The sequence below is a fragment of the Lissotriton helveticus genome, chromosome 6, assembly GCF_964261635.1.
Source record: "Lissotriton helveticus chromosome 6, aLisHel1.1, whole genome shotgun sequence".
In the NCBI taxonomy this organism is placed as follows: domain Eukaryota; kingdom Metazoa; phylum Chordata; class Amphibia; order Caudata; family Salamandridae; genus Lissotriton; species Lissotriton helveticus.
Window position 1 is genome coordinate 1,127,067,309 of NC_136067.1, and position 6,000 is coordinate 1,127,073,308.

The 6,000-nt window shown below is 43.6% G+C and overlaps 1 protein-coding gene across 2 annotated transcripts in view; it reads left to right on the top strand.

Moving 5' to 3' along the window:
• Positions 1-4,718, top strand: part of LOC144761662 (VIP peptides-like) — a 333,664-nt gene extending 328,946 nt beyond the window's left edge. For both annotated transcript variants that reach the window (XM_078646948.1, XM_078646949.1), the window contains exon 5: positions 4,166-4,718. The gene's annotated coding sequence lies outside the window, so the exon portion shown is untranslated. The remainder of the gene's footprint in view (positions 1-4,165) is intronic.
• Positions 4,719-6,000: the final 1,282 nt, after the last annotated feature.

Sequence of the window (6,000 nt, forward strand, 5' to 3'; positions counted from 1 at the left end):
CCATTGCTGGAGTTGCGTCACTTTTGTAGCACACTTCAGCACCGCATCATTACTGCACCTACAGATACGTCAGAAATACTGACATATCTGTAACTCCTTTTGACATGGAGCTCCATACAGTAAATAAGGCGCATCCATAGTGTTGCAAGGAGGGCGCACTGAAAAGTGTTGTATCACTGTTTTTACCCAGCGATGCAACACCTTTCATAAATGAGGCCCTAAGGTTCTGCTTCTCACTTTGCCCTGCTCCCACTCCATACCCAAAATACCGCCTGGTAACTGTGCATAATTTGAGTCATTGGTTTCCAGTGCTCGGCACTGACACTTAATTACCAACACTAGGTCTTATGACAGCCTGCCTTAAGGTTGGCACTATTTGTGTGTTTTAGAAATTAGCATAACAACAGTCGCTTATTAATTTAATGTACATTAAAATGACTAATACCGACCACCCAAGCCATTCTTATAGATTTTGGGGCATGGAATAGTCTGAAGTGCCACACTTGCAGTCATTTGATGTTGTTAGGTGTGGTAGGGTTGGTGTCACCCGGTTCGGGTAACTCATGGTGTCACCCACTCACGACTTACCGTATGGGCTCGAGTCTCGGCAATGATGCTGAACATCCTGTGATTGTACGCAAATAACTTAATCTCCCCGTGCCTAACAAAAAATGAATGTGTCTTCATGTAATGCAACTGGTGCTATGTAAAGCACTCTGACACCCGATTCGGGTCAAGTTTGCGCTATATAAAACTCTGTATGATATCCGATTTGGGTCAAGTTTGCGCTATATAAAACTCTGTAAAATAAAAAAATAAAATGTACTATTACTTAACCCGTAGTCTGTCAGCTTCCACCACCCCGCCCCCCTGTTCATACATGTGCAAGCGGGTACTGGGTCTAACTCGTGAATGCACAGTACGTCCACATCTGGCAAACCGCTGCAGGAGTCCGACTACTCTTGTACTTTGAGCCTGTGAATAATTCTTATTTTGGCCTGAGTTCCCTCTCTTTTGGATTTCCAGGAAAAGTGACATTTTTGCCAGAGCAGTACCGATGGTGTCCTCGACGAGCGGCCTCATCTATCAGACTTTGCTCCTCCATCTTGGACAAGTATATTTATAAGATTTGGATAGTTGCTTCCAGAACATGTTCTTTGTTTTGTCCCACCTAAAATCTCCACTTGCCGCTGACGTATGCACATAGCAAGAAAAACACAAGAAGCTTGTGAACCTCACATCGATGGTGCTTAGGTCATGCACTGAATAGTAGACAGTCTGTCCCTACCACAAAGGTGACCCCGACGGACATTGCAAACATTGAGCACTGGCAAGGGGACCAGTCACCAGCGTCCATTTGAAAAACTGATTACAATCATTGATATGCGGAGGTACGTCATTTTAGCGTGATATTATATAGATTAGCTCAGAGCAGGCACTTTTCCAATGTGGCAACTCAGGCATACTTTGGAAAACAGTTAAGGACGCATTTACTATTTTTTTACGCAACGTGGCGCAGCAGCAGAACTTGCTGTGCCGTTCTGCCTGAAAGGAAGAAATCAAAATTTCTCCATATTTACAAAGATATGCAGCATTTATGCTCTCCTCTTGCTCTGGCTCACTGTGAGCTGCCTAATTCCTCTGCAGGCACCTTTGCCCATAGAATAAGTGTGCCTGTGTTACAGGCAGGATTGTCCTTGTGTAGGAAAGGACACCTTCCTACACAAAAACAATCTATACATGGAAAGAGCAATTAAGAAGGAGGAAAATATATTTCTGCTTGTTACGTCTGTTGGGTAGGTCGAACCATTTTGCCGCAAAGTCTTTGTAAATCTGGGTTTGTGTCAAAATACATGGTTGGATGCAAGCGAACACCTATGCTGCACCCATGTAATGCCTACAAGACAGAAAGTAGCGCAAGGCAGCACTTTGCGCTGCCTTGCGTTACTTTGTATTTACTAAAGTACTCAACCACGAATCTGATGTAAATTCGGGGCTAGATGCAGTTAACTGTTGTGATTCACACATAACACTATCCAGAAAAATAGCAATTGAGGGGACATTTGAAACGCAGGATGCTCTCTATGTTTTGCACAGCAGTTATTCTGATCTCAGATGGTCAACAAAGGTATCTGCCAGAGAAGGAGAGGCAGATTGGCAGGGGTGGGAGATGCATGCCAGACAGAGCCTTGTGTGGTGGACACATTGTGTGGTGGGCAAGAATTCAAATAAAGCTGGCACCTGCTGTAATTGCTCCGAAATGCGCCCAGCGCTGATGATCTGAATGCGTTGTCCTTGTATTTTGGCACACAATGATGCTGTCTAATAAAGATAATTAGGAAAACTGTTTTTCTACATCAATCCCTTTGGAAAAGGCATTATTTAATCCAGACCAACCCCTGTATCGTCGGTCCTTTTTGTATTAAATTAAAAACGGCACCTTAGGATATTTTTTTAATGTGTAATTGTAGAATCAGGTTATGCATTGTTACCTTTTCAATTTATAAGTGTTTTTATTTTTGTATTGTTGACGAAGATTTGAAAACTTTTATGCCATGTATGCCGAAATAAATGTATTTACAACTAAAAAAAACAAAAATGTGCACAGTTGACCAGCTATGTCCTGCACCAGGAAAAAGCAAGGATTATTAACTCGGTGCAGCACAGGACAAACGTCATGAATGTAAAAAAGACGGGGCCTATTGTTATAACAGGTTACAGATGCGATGCTTAAACTAATGGCAGTGAAGTGCTGTCTTGCATGGGGGCCCCGTCAAGTGGACTTGTCTGGTGGCGCCGCGGAAAGCACTCCTCGTGTGCCATGGGACATTTACCAAAGAGAATGAAATCCCCGCAGTACTGGCTGCCAGTCAAACTATTTCATTTATTAGAATGAATGACTCCACAAAAACTGCATTGTGTCTGTCATTCCTTTTACAAAATAGCTGTTTCCCTACCTCGAGAATGCTCAATTTTCTGAACCAGAAAGGATATGGAAGAAATGTTGACTCGGTCCTCCTAGGAGTAAAACTAGAGGCATCCATTTAACTGAATGTTACATTACGGACGTAATTTAATAAAGTTTTAAATATTTTTGTAAAGTGAAAAACATACCAAAAGGTGCTTACTGGAGGTAATATGCGCAATTTATTCTAGCAGCGCTGGGCACGCACTCCCTGCCGAGACTGTCTCTCCACAGGTGCTGGCGTCAGAGGAACACAGCGCGCGGGGGCTGTCCCAGGGCCGTCATTGGTAGCGCTAAAGATTGACGGCCCTGGGACCCACAAACTAGGTACGCCGGGCACATCACCACTTCTATAGTAGGAGGTGCGTGCGTGCGTGGCAACGTGCTCTGTCTGCACTGACTGCAGTATTTTAGTACCTTGAGTGCGCTGCACACCGTGCGCTTGCACTATATAATAAAGCAGCAGGAACCGAACAGACTTGAGGCTGCACTGCAGTGCAGAGCTGTGTTTGCAGTGTTACACAGGAGCCAGCAGTGTAACCAGATTGGCGTCACCCCATGATGGGGTGACTCCCGGTGCGGTCCGCACCCACCGCACCCCCCTAGTGACGCCACTGACTGTATAGTGACGAGCAGCGCTGGCTGGCGGAACGGGTGGTGCAAGCTGAAGAGGTCTCCAGCTGCGTCCCGTGCAGGTAAAAGCGGTGGGGCAATGGGGTGGGGTGGAGAGGGATTTCAACAGACTACGACGAGGGAAAATTAATAATTTATTTAATATTCCCTCGTGATCGTCCGTCAAAATCCCACCCTCCTGGCCCTACCACTCTTACCCGCACGGGCCGTGGCTGGAGGCCACTTGATGACAGCCCCAGCTTCTAATAACATTCCTTTTCTAAGAGTAAACTTTACATCATGTTGCAACAGCGGATAACTTTGTCAGATTTTATTCGTTTTATGAGTATAATGTGTGAATATCCGGAATGCAAAGGTATTTTGGTTTATCAAAGAATCATACACTTGAATACACACACTCAAGCAATAGACATAGTGAAGTGTCTACTTTCTTGTGGGCTTTCAAGCATAACTTGTGACAATATAGGTTTTGTTTGCACTTCTTCTCGTTCTTCTTTTCAGTGGCATCGCCTGAGATTCATGAGCCTAATTTTCCATTTAAACACACACATCCATTTTGTTTTGCAGAATCTCTGAAGGAGCTGTGACTGGCGGTACGTCGAAAGCAAGCAGAAACAACCCCTCTTAAAATGCTTGCGGATACAAAAAGAATATGGTATTTTCTCGTGTGAACTGCATGCCTCTTTGCAAGAGAGCATCAAATACAATGGCCCATTCTCAGGTGTATACTTCTCCACCATTATTGCTGCACCAAAATGTCATGCACTTCAAGAAAACCAAACATTCAAAGTGAGAAGCCTATGTTTTGTTTATGCACTGTTTTATACCATGCCCAATATCCAGTGCAAATGATGTATTGTATACCCTCTAGAATACATGCCACTTTTTAAGTTTAGAAGAGCCAAATGCTGTTCACGTGCATTATGCATAGGGAAAATGCCCCTGATTAACTTGATGTAAATTAGCTCAATGTAGCAACATGTTGTGGTGATTAGATAATCTGTACATTTGCTGATAACAAACATCCTTACAACATTCCGGTGAATTCTGAGAGATTATAATATTTTTTTCAAAATGAATGTAACTTGTTAAATCTGCAGCCAATAAAGACATTTAATTACCACTGCAAATTTGAATGCTTTTTCTTCTTTGCTGTTTATGCTGCCAGTATTTTTTCCACATAGACAGGCACCTAACCGGAGCATCTGTTCAATATTAAATTATATTTGCGAACGATGAGGTGAGACTCCAGGTCTTGAAAGGAATGAGAGGTGTAGCTAAACAGAATTGTATCTGACTCTTGGAAGGAAGTCTACTGATTTGAGTGCTGTGTCAAGATGACTACTAGACATCCAGATCTAGATCGCTTTGTAGGGCGTGATCCTAATGTTGCTAGCTCTGTAGTGTGCGCAGTGCACTGCTTGTTCTTACACCGTTCTTTATTTATTTATTTTATTTTTAAAGTTTTATATAGCGCGGACAAGATCTTTGCAGATATCAGAGCGCTTTACACAGATGGGGTACATGAGGGAGCATAGTCAAACAAGTAAGTCAGAGGAGCATACAGTACAAATAAGTGAGGGCAAAGCCAATCATGTAAATCAATAATACAAGTTATACAAATACGCAACGGGGTCAAACAAGTAGTACAGATCGGTGAATATTCTTTATGGAGACCCAAATAATAGTTCAGGTGTATTTTGCCATGAGGATAGCTTTTACTTCTTTCTTAAAGAGTGTAGTGGAAGAGATGAGCCTAGTTTCGGGAGGGAGTGAGTTCCAGATTCTGGGTGCCATTCCTGAGAAGGAGCGTTTATAGGTTTTTTCCTTCCGGAATCTACGAGGTTTCAGCAGAAGATTGTTTGTGCCTCTAGTGTTTCTAGCGCCACCAGAGATTGTCAACTTCTGAGTGAGGTAGCCGGGAGAGCTCAGGTGTACCGCCTTGTGAGTCATGCAGGCGATTTTCAGATGTATTCTGGCTTCAAAAGGCAGCCAGTTCAGGGATTTCAAGTCAGGGGAAATATGAGAGTGCTTTTTTGACCCAGTGATGAGCCTCGCTGCAGCGTTTAGAGAAGCTCTTAGGGGTGCAGTAGCAGTTAGAGGGAGTCCGCAGAGGGCGACGCTGCCATATTCTATTCGAGGGATGACTAGTGCTTGTACTGCGGTTTGGAAGTCATTGGCTGGGAGGAAAGGTTTAAGTTTCCTCAGGGTATTGATTTGGAAATTCGCTCCCTTAGTTGCCTTGCTGATGTGTTGCTGCATGTTGAGATTGGTGTCGAGGGTTATGCCTAAAGATTTTGCTGAGTCCAAGATGGTGGGTTGGACATTGAGTCCCGTTAGGTGTTTGAGCCAAATTTGAGTGGTGGAGATCTTCGCTGGAGGTGAGATCAGAAGGAACTCTG